Raw genomic sequence first — 14328 nt, 5'->3', positions numbered from 1 at the left:
GAGGAATGGGACCCTCATACGTAAAGAAGGAAGTCATCTATAGCATCAGAGAACTAGGAATAAAATGTCACAAGAGTCAGAGAAGAGAGCTTGCTGCTCACTGGCAGTGGTGAGCAGGGACGCTTGCCCTGAGGAGGGGAAAGTGAAGAGGTCCAAAGGCATCTGACCCAGAGAGCAGAGTGAGCAAAGAGTAAGCAAAGGGTGGCTGCGTGAGTCCCAGGGCGCAGACTGGACTCCACACTGTCACTGTCACTGGATTGGGTAAGGAATAGGCCTTCCCCGGGGATGTGGGTCTTTACAAAGCCAGACTCAGCAAGAAAGGGGGAGGCACGACCTGCCCTCCTGCATGGCACAGAGTAGGGCAGGGCGGGCTGCTGGGTAGATGTCCCAGTGAAGGCTTCCTGCCTCTGTTATTCTCCTTTTTCATAGGGCCTATGTGAGAAGGCAGCCCTGTCACAGGGGAATGCCTGGACCACTTGGTACCAGCAAGCCTGCTTTGTGGTGCCAGCTGTGTGCAGGAGGAGTAGGCTGGAAACGCCAGCTACCTGGCCACTAGAGACCTGGGCCCAGGAAAGGTGTGGAGAAACCACCTGTCCCAGAGGAGCCTGAGCCTGGGGGTGGCCCCCCTCATTGGAAGAAGGGGCCCGGGTCCCAGCCACACAGTTTGTAGAGTGCCCTGCTCCCGAATCATAAAGGCACAGTGAGGTCCACCGTTGCTGACATCTAGATTAAGTAATTTTGAATTTAAGAAAATAAGAGGATCAGCAGCCACTCTGTATAAGAAATTCAGGAAAACAAAAAGCAGATCAGGTCGATACAAGAATGACTTAGTTTAGGAAGGCAAGACTTATCTGTATGTAAGAGAACGTGGATGGGACATTCATTCTGAAGTACTGTAGGACAGGGGACAATTTGTCATATGAAGATGTCACACATCCTTTCCCCCACCTACTAGTGCCAAGTGCCTCAGACCCATGTGACGGCCCAAAGCACCCCCCAAAAGAGCCAAACATGCCCTAGGTGGCGGTGCCTAGGCTGCGAACCTCTGACTGGAGAGTCCTGAAGGGCTCAGTGGGGGCTCGGGCGGGATGGTGATGAGGGGCTGCCTGGGTTGCAGAAATACTGGTGGATGAGAGTTGGCTGACTCTGGCAACTTTCTGGACTTGGGAGGCTAGTTAGAGGGAGGACTCAAGCATGACTCATGCTGGAGGCCAGTAGTGGCTCCCTGATGACAAGGCATGGATGTGGAGGTTAGGGCTGGGGCCCGAGAGGAGTGCTGTTGGGCTTTTTCTTTTGTCTGTTTCTTAAAGCTTCATGAAGTATAATTTACGTACCATAAACTCACCCCCTTCAGTGTAGAATTCAGAGGTTACCGGTGTACTTACAGAGTTGTGCGGCCATCACCACAACCTGTTTTAATGGGCTGTAGAGCTTTCATGAAGCTCCTGAGGCACGCCCCAGGAGGCCTGGGGCGTGTGGTCAGGCCACCTGGGGTGTGGTCAAGCCTGGCCTCAGGGGCATGGTCAGGCCACCTCGGGGTATTGAGAAAGCCCCTTCTTCAAGGTGATGGTGGGAGCTATGGGCCACCTCGGGACTGTGTTGACTCAAGGCGGAGACAGAGAAGGAGGAGCCAGAGACATAGAGAGGTAGGAGGAGGGGCCTGTTGGGCCCGAGTTCAAGGAGAGGCGGGTCAATGAGGTGAAGACCACTGGTGATGCAGAAGAAGATGGGAGGGTGGGCAACTGCAGCAGGGGAGGCGGGCTGTCAGCCACCTCTGAGAGCAGTGTCAGAGGGTGGTGGAGGCAAGATGGAGATGGAACGGGAATTGGGAGACTTAGTAGAAACCTGGGCACCTGTCTTCCCCTCTCCATTCCTCATCTCCAGTCCTGCCTGGTTTACCTTCTCCTCCGACCATTTCTCCCATCTCCAATCCGGTGAATCCAAGCCACGGCCACCCCTCCCCCTAGGCCACAGTGAATTCCAGTGGGCCTCTGTCCACTTTCCACCCTCAGCTGCCTCCAACCCATTCTCCAGGGAATCACATCGAGAAGTGGGACGAATGTCAACTTCCCCCAGACATGTCACAGCTTCTCGTTATCCCTGGGGAGAAAACCTGATGGCTTTAGCAGCAAAGCGCAGCTGCCACACCCTAGGGTCCTGCTTCCGTGCCAGCCCTTGGCCTCTCTGCCCAGCGTGCCCATTGCTGGTCTTCCTCAGTCCCGGAACGCACCCGTGCTGCTTCCCTGCTGCAGAGCCATCGGGAGGTAGACCTCTGCCTGGACCTTGTTCCCCCAACTCCTCCACGACAGGCTGCTTCAAATCTTTGCAACTCAGGAGCCACATCTGCCCCATGCAGCCCCTTTCCTGGCACTTGCCGTTCTTTGTAACCATCCATTTTGGTATGTTTATGTTTGCTGTCTATTTTCTTCACTAGAATACCAGCTCCCTGAAGGCAGACCGCAGCTCTGTATTGTTCACCCTTGAATCCCCAGAGCCTAGCACAGGACCTGCCACTTCAAAGGTGTTTCCTGGGAGTGAATGAATGGGCGGAGTTTTAACTTCAACCCCTTTCACAATTAGACTGTGAAGACAGTTCTACTAATTTTCCTTTGGTACCGCTTTCCTCTTATAACAAATGTGGCCCTCCCAATCTCTCAGGACCGAAGATCATTCTTTGCTGTATTGTTATGCGGTTCTGGCTAGTTGTTTAGACTGCCGGAAAGTCTTGGTTTCCTTCTGATGTTGGAACTGTGCAGATTCCCATACCAACTTGTGCCCTGCATGGCACGGAGCCTGACAGAGGAGAGGGCCTGAAACCCAGTGGAGTTTATTAGGGTCTTAGCCAAGCCTGATGCCTGGGGGACAAGGTGCTGTCCCCAGGCTGCATCTCTTGGGGGCACAGCCTTTGAATCTACTCAAAGCCAACCTGGCCCTGCCTGTTGGTCTCTTTTCCCAGAGCCCCAAACAACATGCTTCTTTCCTGTCTTGTGTGGCTTTTCTCATTTGTAAATTCTGGAATAGGGAACCAAGTTTCTCTCCTCACCCTGCTACATTCTGCTCCCCTGTGGGCTCTGGAACATGTTGCCAATCTGTAAATGATGTTTTAGTTCTTTGTTGTTGCTTTGGAGCTGTGAAACCTGTGATGTTAACACCAGGTGCTGAAAAATGAAAACTTATCATCAATCCCATCATCAAAGCAAGGTGGAGTAGAATGGTTTCAACTAGTCCCAAATTTCCTGGAGGAATTTGGCCTCTGTTCAGTTCCCCTCTCCCGAGGATGATGTTACTAGCGGAACAGAGTTCTCTTCAGCTGCCCAGGACAGTCTTGGGTTTACGCAATTAAAAATCCCATCCAGTGGCCTCAGTGCTAAGCATAAGACAGGAACTATTTCTTGACTGAAAATATATTAGTTGTTTCTTGCAATTGGACTGTGGGACTCTAAGAATAGTATATTTTTTTCAGTAAGCAGAGCTTTAACAACCAGCAAGTTTAATTAAGCTTTTCTGCTGCACTTTTTGTTTTAAAAAAATTTAGTAGCAGGAGAGTATTTTTAGAACTGAAGTGATTATTTTGTGTAACAGATACATGTCTGAATATTCTTAAACCTCTATGTAGGGCAAAACATAGTTAGAGAATTGACTTCATGGGTCTAAAAGCATGACCGGTTGTTTCTACACATGTCATCAACACCATAGCTATTTATTCTATTCATTCATTATGTATACCCTGCCTTCTTTCTTCCTAAGTACAGGTGGGCTAGGATTGGGAGGAGAATTTTTTTTAATGTTTTACAAACTTGGTGTACACTGAACATCTTTTTTTCAATTCCCTCTGGTTTTGCTGGTCTAGGTGGGCTCCCTTCCTAGATTTGGGTTTCATTTGGATTTTTTCTTTTATTGAGAGGCACCATGATATCACTTAAGAGGTGAATGTTTTATATGTTACTTCAAATAGTAAAAATAACATTAAAGTTTTTGTTATGATAAAGCTGCAGGTTGAAAAAGAAAGCATTCGTCTAACTAAAACTATGAAGTGTGCAGTGTCTCAGCAGCTTACTGTGATGAAGTACCAGATGGCATGTTTTCAGATGAAGGCTCTAGCTAGCTACATTGGATCTTTAAGACTTTAGAAAAAAACGTGACATAAAAGTGGTGCAAAATGAAATATCAGATTTTTCTAGAAGGTTCTTTGTATACAAGTAGAATAAAGGTGATTTTAATATTGGTAAAGTGGAAAATGCAGTTTGCAGTTTATGGCCCCTACAACTCCTGGTTAAGATCATTAAAATATTTATCTACAAATAATGGGAATCATCTAACAGAAAGGGAGTAACTGATCCAAAGTAGAAATTATCCACGCTTGCACAGATTATCTACAATTTTGGCAGAGGCTGAGAAGGAACCTGTGAGAAACCTGAGGGTGAGGTGGGGCAGGACGTGATGAATTCTATTTAAGGAATTTTCCACATCCTTTGAGGTGAGTTTGCCAATTCAGACACATCAGTGAGATCCACGCAAAGATATGGGACTGGGCAGGACTGTCCCAAAGGAAGGTGGCATGTGAAGACAACTCCTTGGGGTGGCCACAGGCACAGGCGATAATCAAGTCATTTCTTGCTTTCTTCTTGATATTTGTGGTATCAGATGATTCTGCTCTTTAATCTCACATTTCCATGTTTACCTTTAGAATAAGTTTCAGTATTTCTCCATATCTCTTCCTCTGCCAAACACTGCAAGTCCAGGGACTTTTTGTGAAGGATCAGGCACCATTTCTTCTTTAACGATGTGAGAACTTCGGGCCTTCCCTTCATCTTCAGATCTTCACTTGGCTCAGCCTCCTACAGGAAAGAGAGATGCGCTCACTTTCAGTCTAGGTTTCCTAAGTTCTTCAGAGGAACTACGACCACCATAGCCATCAAGACACACTGCAGCCACCCACTCCCTCGCCGATGAGCATCTCGGGTCTGCTGCCGGGAGGTGAACGCCTGGCACCGAAAAAACCAGGGCACTGTGAGTCGGGTCATAGTAGCGCTGGTTTGCTAGAGGCAGAGGAGAATACCGACAGTATCAAATTCAATTTCTTTGCTTAAATTTGGATTCTGTTTCCCTAAGCAATGTGCATATTGTTAAAGCAAAAGAGGATGGAAAGAAAACACAGGTACTGGTAAAATTATGCTCACTTTTAAGTAATGCCTTCTTCCTGAAGCAGTGGTATTTTTCATCATTCCCCACCCCCACCCCCTTTCTTTTCTCCTCGACCCTTATGTCTTCACTCTTCACACTTCCTAAGTCTGCAGAGTTCCTCAGCCACTTGGCTGTGAGCCACGAAAACTCCCCCAAAGGGTTTGGTTTGCTCCTCTGCAGCTGACACACGCCCTGCCCCTCCTGCTGCTACCCTAGTCTTTTTCGATGCCATTTTCTCATTGGCATTAACACATTTCTTTCTGTGAGCTGCTTGTTTTAACTAAAGCTGTATCCCATATTCTTATTTTTGCAGTGATCCCAGATTATTATGCTAACTATAAATATTTTGGCTGCGAATCTGATGTAAGCAATGTTTTGAATTTAATATTAAACAAAAGCTTAATTGATCAAATCCCAGATCATTTTTTGTTGTTGTTCTAGAGAAAATATGCCGAATGGAAACGTTTTGGGGGAAATCTCTTTACTGAAAACTGTAAGTGGTCGTGGCATACTAGACAGTTACACAAATAAAAGTACATTTTGAATTAAATCCTACTTCTGGGCTCTAGTCACAATGAATTTGACACTAAATAAAAGGTTAAAATTTTCCAAGACTGCTCTAGTTGAAAAGAGCTAAACTGATGATGTATATTTATAAAACTAGTAGCAATCTAATACTTGCTTATAAAAAAATTAATCTCCCATCTGCCTTCCCAAATAAATTGGTACCACATAAAGAAACTAAAAAATATTGATATTTTCAAATACAATGGAAACAATTTTTTTGTTTAAAAATATATTAAATATATATATATTACATAGTATTGGTAGAAATGTAATACTGTGCAGCCAGTGATTATGTATGTATTTTTATTGATATGGATTTTCACAAAATATTAGTTGAAGAAAGCAAGTTATAAAATAGTATATATGCTAAGATGCCATTTAAGTAAACCCACAAGTGTATGTGTAGCATTCATAGAAAAGAGTGAAAAGATAGACAAATACTCACCAAAATATGGGGGGATTATTGGGATGGTCAGCTTTTTCTTCAACCTTTTCTCTAGGCTGCAGTGTTGCTTTTGTAATCAGAAAAGGCTACTTTAATGTGAATTACAAGCTGTAAGAAAATTACATGGATAGAGAATTCTTGCAGGAAGACTGGGTTTAAATAAAAAAGAGCAGGTTTTCATTTTAGGGCTGTCTACCAAGTGCTTTTATGCATGATTGGATTATATAATCAATGTTCAGGACTCATTAGTCATAACTCAAAACACAATTTACCTGGATTGTTTCAAATAGTAAGATCATACTAATAATATTACAACTGGGTTTTTCTCTTAAACTTTTTTACCAGACCAATCAACCACAAATAAAGAAAATAAATCTGAAGAGTGCAAGACTCCTGTTTCTTATATACAATTACAAAATCCCTATCTTTTTATTTAAAATCTAGACATCATTTTGGTCTACTGAATTAGACTGCATACCCTCAAAGTGGGTGTAATTGTTTGGTCAATAAATTTAACAGTGATTTTTATCAGTTTCAGAGAATTATGAATAGCCTTAGATTGAGGTACTTTTTAATACATTATAAAATAAACATATATCTGTAATTATGCTGAAAAGATATGAAATGACCTTTAGTAAATAATACCTCCCTGTAAATTTTTGTTGTAGATAAAGAATGGTACCAGGGCACTTCCCTGGTGGCACAGTGGTTAAAACTCCGTGCTCCCGATGCTGGGGACCCAGGTTGATCCCTGGTCAGGGAACTAGATCCCACATACATGCTGCAACCAAGAGTTCACATGCCACAACTAAGGAGCCCACCTGCTGCAGCTAAGACCCAGCACAACCAAATAAATAATTTTTTTTAAAAATAAATGAATGGTACCATAGTGTTGCAAACCAGGGGAAAAAGCAAGTATGACTTCCAAGTACTTTACAGAACAGTACTTCCTAGTACTTTACAGAATTTTCCACTTGATTATATTTTCAAACACATTAATTTCTTGGTGTTTTACTTTCAGTGGTCTTTAGTCCTTGAGGAGCCCTCACTGGAATGGTGACTGTTTGCTCAATGGATTGAGTTGGAACCCTTACCAACTGGGATTTTTAAATTACTATAGATTTGGCCTGATGCTGGTGTTAACCAGTGAGCACAGACTCTGAAACCAGATGAGTGTTAATACTGAGTTTCCATCCACTTCAGACACACTGACTGCAGTTCCATTCATGGCTTCTGGAATGGTTGTTGGTCTATCCAAAAATAGTTCATTAACAGATATGTAAAGTAAGTTGCATCACTGGCTTTGAGTTTAAAATTGAGATATAATTCACATACCATAAAAGTCACCCCTTTAATGTGTGCAATTCAGTGGTTGTTAGTATATCCACAAGGTTGTGCAACCATCATTACTATCTAACTCCAGACCATTTTCATCACCCAAAAAGAAACTCCACACCCATTAGCAGTCACAACCCATTTTCCCCTCCCCCTACCCAGGCAAACATTAGTCTATGATTGTGATTTCTTCTTTCACCCATTGGTTAATTAGGAATGTTCTAATTTCCATATATTTATAAATTTTTCAAATTTCCTTCTGTTTTTTATTTCTAATTTCATTCTATTGTGGTCAGAGAACATACTTTGTATGATTTCAATCCTACTAAAAATATTGAGGCTTTCAAAATGACCCAACATATGATTTACCCCAGGGAATGTTCCACATGCACTTTAAAAGAATGTGCACATGCTGTAGTTGGGTGGATTGTTCTATGTATGTCTTTTAGGGGTGCTTGGCTTAAAGTGTTGTTCAAGTCTTCTATTTCCTTGTTGACTTCTCTCTACTTATCCTATCCATTATTGCAAGCGAGGCACTGAAATCTCCAACTGCTATTATTGAATTGGATATTTCTCCCATCAATTGTATCAGTTTTTGCTTCATGTATTTGGAGCTCTGTTGTTAGGTACATATATGTACATGATTATGTCTTCTTGATGGACGGATCCTTTGATCGTTATGTAGTGTCTTTTTCTCTAGTAACAATTTTTGCCTTAAGGTCTCTTTTGTCTGAGATTAATATATCCACTCCAGCTTCCTTTTTGTTAAGTTTGCATGGTATATCTTTTTCCATCTTTTTACTTTCAAACTGTTTGTGTTATTGATTTGTAAGCAGCACATAGTTGGATCATGATTTTTACCCATTCTGGCATTTCTACCTTTTAATTGGAGTGTTTAATTCATTTACATTTAATGTGATTACTGATAAGGTAGGATTTAGTCTGACATCTTTCAACTTGTTTTCTATGTCTTATGTCTTTTTGTTCCTCTATTCTTCCATTACTTCCATGCCTTCTGTTGTATATTTTTTAGTGTGCCATTTTAATTCCCTATTTGTATCTTTTACTACATATTTAGCTATTTTCTTAGTGGTTTCCCTGATGATTATAATTAACATCTTAATATACAGCAGTCTAGTTTGGAATAATACCAACTTAATTTCAGTAGTATACAAAAATTTTGTTCCCATATAGGTTTGTTCCCTCCCCCTTCCTTTGTACAGTTATTGTCACACAGATTCTGTGTTTTTTCACTTTGTGACCATCAATACAGATTTATAATTTTTTAATGGAGTTGCCTCTTAAATCAGATAGGAGTAAAAAAGTTATGAACAAAAAATGCATTTATGGTCTTTCATATTTACCTATGTAAATATCATCGCTCTTTATTTCTTCATGTGGATTTGAGTTACTGTCTATTGTCCTTTTATTGCAGCCTGAAGGACTCTGTTTAATTATTTCTTGTAGGGCAGGCTTGCTAATGATGAATTTTGTTTTTATTTATCTGGGAGTGCCTTAATTTCTTCTTCATTTTCAAAGGATTGTTTTGGGGATACAAAATTCTTGTTTGATAGTCATTTACTTCAGCACTTCAAATATGTCATCCCACTGCCTTCTGGCCTCCACAGTTTCTGATGGGAATTCCTTGCATCTGAGTCAATTCTCCCTCGCTGCTTTCAAGATATTCTCCTTGTCTTTATCTTTGGACAGTATGATTATATGTCCAGGCATGAATTTGAGTTTATCCTGCTTCAGTCTTATTGAGCTTCTTGGGTATGTAAATTAATATTTTTCATCAAAGTTTGAAGTCTTTGGTTATTATTTTTTCAAATATTCTTTTTCTCTTCTCCCCTTATTTGACTCCCATTATGCATATGTTGGTGCACTTAATAGTATCCCATGAGTTTCTGAGGCTCTATTAATTTTTCTTCATTCTCTTTTCTTTCTGTTCCTCAGCCTGCATAATCTCAATTGATTTATATTCAAGTTTGCTGATTCTTTCTTCTGCCTGCTCAATGGCAGGCAGATGATGTTGGGCATCTCTAGAGAATTTTTCATTTCAGTTATTATATTTAAACTCTACAATTTATATATGGTTACTTTTAAATAATTCCTATCTTTTATTGATGCTTTCTATTCGGTGAGACATCATTTTCATACTTTAGTTATTTGAATATATTTTAAATAGCCGATTTTAAAGTCTCTGCCTGCAAATTCCAATGTTTGGACTTCCTCAAGTACAGTTTATTGACTTTTTCCACTGTGTATGGGACATACTTATTTCTTTACATGTCTCATAATTTTCTGAGGAAAACTTTTTTTTTTTGTGGTATGCGGGCCTCTCACTGCTGTGGCCTCTCCCTTTGCGGAGCACAGGCTCCAGACGCGCAGGCTCAGCGGCCATGGCTCACGGGACCAGCCGCTCCGCGGCATGTGAGATCTTCCTGGACCGGGGCACGAACCCGCATCCCCTGCATCGGTAGGTGGACTCCCAACCACTGCGCCACCAGGGAAGCCCTGGACATTTTAAATAATAGGATAACTGTGGAATTAGATTTACTAACCCCTTTGCCAAGGTTTTGATGTAGTTGCTAGTTTTTGTTTATCTAGCAAGTCATATGAACTAATTCTTTAAAGTCTATTAGATAGACACTGAAGTCTTGCTCAGATAGTTTCTTAGTGAACTAATGATTGGACAGATATTTCCTTAAACACCTGAAACCAGTTAACTCTCACGGTCTTTGCTGACGGCTTTGTGTGCATGTTGGGACACACTTCAACACTCAGCCAGGAAGTTGACAGCTCTGCCTTCACCTTCAATTTCTGCTTGGGCAGATCATCAAGATCAACCTAAGGTGGCAGTTTAGGAGGTTCCCAGGTCTTTCCTGAACAGGAGTAACAATCCTTGGCTTGAGCAACGTCTTTGGCATGTGCATGCACATGACCATCTAAATTCCCAGGAATGGCAGAGCATTTCCAAAGCCTCTATGAATATCTCATTCCTCAGCTTTTCCTTTTTTAAGTTTATGGTTAGCCTGTTGTTTGCTCCAATGTTTATTCACTACTTCAGGCAGCCAAAACTGCTTCTGATTTTTTTTTTCATTAAATTTTTTTTTTTTCCCTGTGTAAAAGGCTTTTCATACCAGGCAAGCTCTGATCAGAAAAATAAAGACAGCCTTGCAAGTGAGGTCTTCCAGGGAACCACCAGACAGTTCTCTGGGAATGAGGCTTTGAAGAAGCTCCAACCCCACTCTGCCCCTTCCAGTGGCTTCTACATTACGGACTGTTGGTTTTCAAGGATAAGCAGAGCTGGAAATGGGCAGGGGGAATGGAAATAGGACTAGTTAAAATGCCACAAAGCTTACTGTTCTTACTGAGATTCAGCTATTTCTCTTGCATAAATATTCCTTGGGTTGCTATGAGGTTAATTTCCAGAGTTCTGAAAAAAGTTGATTCTGACAATCTTTGCAAATTTTCTCCTTGTCTTTATGGAGAGGAGAATTTTCAGAAGTCCTTATTCCCCCATTCTGGCTGGCTTTAAGTATTTAATGTCCTTTTATTTTTCTTAGCAAAATGAATCTGGTTAAAACAATAAAGCCACCACCATTGACATTTCTAGGCATTCGCATGGTTCAAGCTCAACTATTCTATAAACAGCAGTATCTGTGAGAACAACTAAACGGGATATAGTATGAATTATAGAAAATGTCCACACTACAAATGAATGGTGCCAAAATGTTTCAGTAGGCAGACTCAGAGTATTAGAAAATTTTTTCATTATATAAAAAAGAAAGAAGGAAAGAAAGGAGGGAGAGAGGAAGGGAGGGAGGGAGGGAGGGAGGGAGGAAGGAAAGAAAGAATGATCTTGGATTACTATAGTCTCAAAATTGCTATGAGAAGCAAAACCTGACAGGTAAAAAGCATAATCCACACTCTGCTGTAAGATGAATTGGGGGAGGGGGGGCGCAGAAACCTGGCCAACCCTTGCAAGTCTCTTAATTACATATAGAAATGACCTCCAAATGCTCCACCTTCTGTCCAGCCACCACACTGGACTGCCAGTACATTTCTGTCTCTGATGTACAAGGGACCATATAGTCATGCTTCAAAGAGAATATCCTAGGCTGTAAAGCAATCTCTTTTCCTGACCAAGGATAGCATTCACTCAGCTATGATCAATTCCTTTACTAGAGACACTTGCATCACTTTCAGATCTATTGGCTAATAGCACAGGGAGGTACTTCCTGGGTAGGGATAATGAAATTTGAATGATTTTTAGATAGACATGTAGTTATCTTCAAGAATACGGACTTATAAAAATCCCATCAGTTTAAGAGAAGGCAAGATATTCACTTAATTCCTGGAGAAATGTAGAAGAGCCTCATTAGGAGCAAACAATAGTTGCTGGAAACCACAAAAATAATAAAATCATAATAAAATGTCCAGGGTTATGTAAGGATACATTTTAAAACAAGATTCCTTATTTTTAAATAATATTACAAGTCTATGAAATGAATTTACATCTCAATATTTAATTACATCAGGTTGCATTAGTTAGGAATCCATGTTCATGAATCATTTGAATAAAAATGTTTTGATTTCTCCTGAAGCAATGTATCGTGTTTAAGATGAACATGTTTGATTTTTCAATTCAGGGAACAGAAACCTAATTTTACTATTAATGATTTCTAAAATTGGCTTTGAAAGAGATTACAAAATAGGTATATATTTTAGGGAAAACTGTGCAAACCTCGTAAGCTGACTGGTATTGAAGGCTTTTTTCTTAGACTGTAAACATTTTAATTCTTAATGCTTAATGTGGAAGAAAAGTGAGAGGTACCTTAAACTAGGCAGACAAGCCAGTGTGAAAGGTTTTAGTGAGTGTTGAGTACATTGACTAAAAGATGTTTAATGCAGACCTTGCTTTTCCAGAAAGGAGGGCCAGGTAACAAAGCAGTTCATCATTCTTTTCTATTAACCAAAATGTATCCTCCACTAGCCAGGACTCTTTTGTATTGATCATTTTAAAAAATGTTAAAGTGTGCTCAAAATATATATTTTATTCATTGAAGATGCAACATTTCATTCATCTACACAATGTTATGTAATTGAAGATTTTGGTATGGTAACAATTGGGCATTTTGAAGAACACTGATAGGGTAATCCACTTTAAATGGACCCCCCCCTTGTACTATATCATAAGAAGGCCTATGCCCAACAGGGTATCCTGTATTTTAAAATTTACCATTAATCACATATCAGATTACTGATGTAAACTTACCTGAACAGACTGTATTTTCCAAATAACTCACTTTTTTGGGCATTATTATAATTGCATGAATTATTTCTCTACCTAGTATAACCATTGCTCAAGAAAACATATATATAGTAACTTTAGAATTTTCTGCAAAGCTCTGGACACAATTAAATATTTAGACTGTAGGCAAATCTTCTCCAGTCTACAACACTTCTTTATAATATCAAAAGACATCAGTGAATCCAGTACAAAATTTTTATAATGAACAGCACCAAAGAAGCCAAATTATAAGTTCCATTTCTCATCAATTAAGCTGGGTGCTGCATCAAGGATTAAGGCTGAGGCCACCCAAAGGTTGTCTGCCTAGCCCACTGCTGGTGTTCAACACACATTGCTTGTACAGAGGCTGTTTGGATTGTAAGTGTCTTTGTAAAATTTCAAACAAGTTAAAAGTATTACATATCCTTATCTCAACAGAATCCTGAATATCAGGTTAGCAAATTTCATAGTTCCATTTTAAGACATATGATTGTAGAGGGTAAAGTAGAAAGATGTTGAAACATATTACTGTCACTTAAATGATAGGTAGCAGCCACATAGGCCTGAACCACATTTGTGAAATTTCATGCCACATTTTTCACCTCCCAATTTATATACATGGAGGGGTTACACTAAAACTTCAATTATTCCAAAGGATGAAAGAAGTGTTACATTTTGATATAGATCTTCAGTTTCTATTATACCATAAGCCTTTGAAATATTAAGGCTGAAGAGGCCAAGTTATGAAAGGGACAAGAGGAAGTAAGAACAGTGGAAATACAGTTGATAATGTTCTGCCTTCACCATTCTATGTGGATAGTCTGCTTTCCAGGCAGCAGGTGGTGTGACTGTGAAAAGATCACACATTTGTCAGTAACTATGTAGGATTTTTAGCACTGTTAGAGCCTAGCATTACAGATTTAGGGCAGCTAATAAAATTCCATAAACCAAATTTTTGACAAGTCTGAAATTTTTTGAAAATAATTTTCCTACCAAGTAAAACTTCTTGGTTCCCTTTTAGTCCTGTCTCAGAGAAAACTATGTATAATTAAACTTTTTTAAAAAAGTAAAAAAAAGAATCACTTCACAGCAACCAGATGAACATCTGGCAGCAAAGCAATATTAAAATGCCATCCTTTCAAAGGAAGAGCAAGTATGTGAGTCCTCCATTAAGAGCATTATCTTATGTCAGAGCATAATCTCACACTTTCCATTTATGGCCTTTTTGCAAAAGTCCAAGGCTGAATTTGGATCTGCTTTTTCCTGTGTTTTCTCAATGTTATCTGGACAACAGTGTGTCAAGTACATAAGAAACCTAAGGTCAAAATGAAGATGAACTAATGCACCAGGTATTTAAATAAATGTGCACAGGCTGTACTTAGAATCACCTTGCTAAAAACTAGTAGCAGAAGTAGCTGAAGCCTGTTTGTCATATGTAACAAAAATATTTCAAAGTCAATATAAATTTAACCATAACCCATCTAACAAAAAACACCAGAGA

Source organism: Globicephala melas, chromosome 2 (genome assembly GCF_963455315.2).
Source record: "Globicephala melas chromosome 2, mGloMel1.2, whole genome shotgun sequence".
In the NCBI taxonomy this organism is placed as follows: domain Eukaryota; kingdom Metazoa; phylum Chordata; class Mammalia; order Artiodactyla; family Delphinidae; genus Globicephala; species Globicephala melas.
This window is presented reverse-complemented; position numbering follows the sequence as displayed.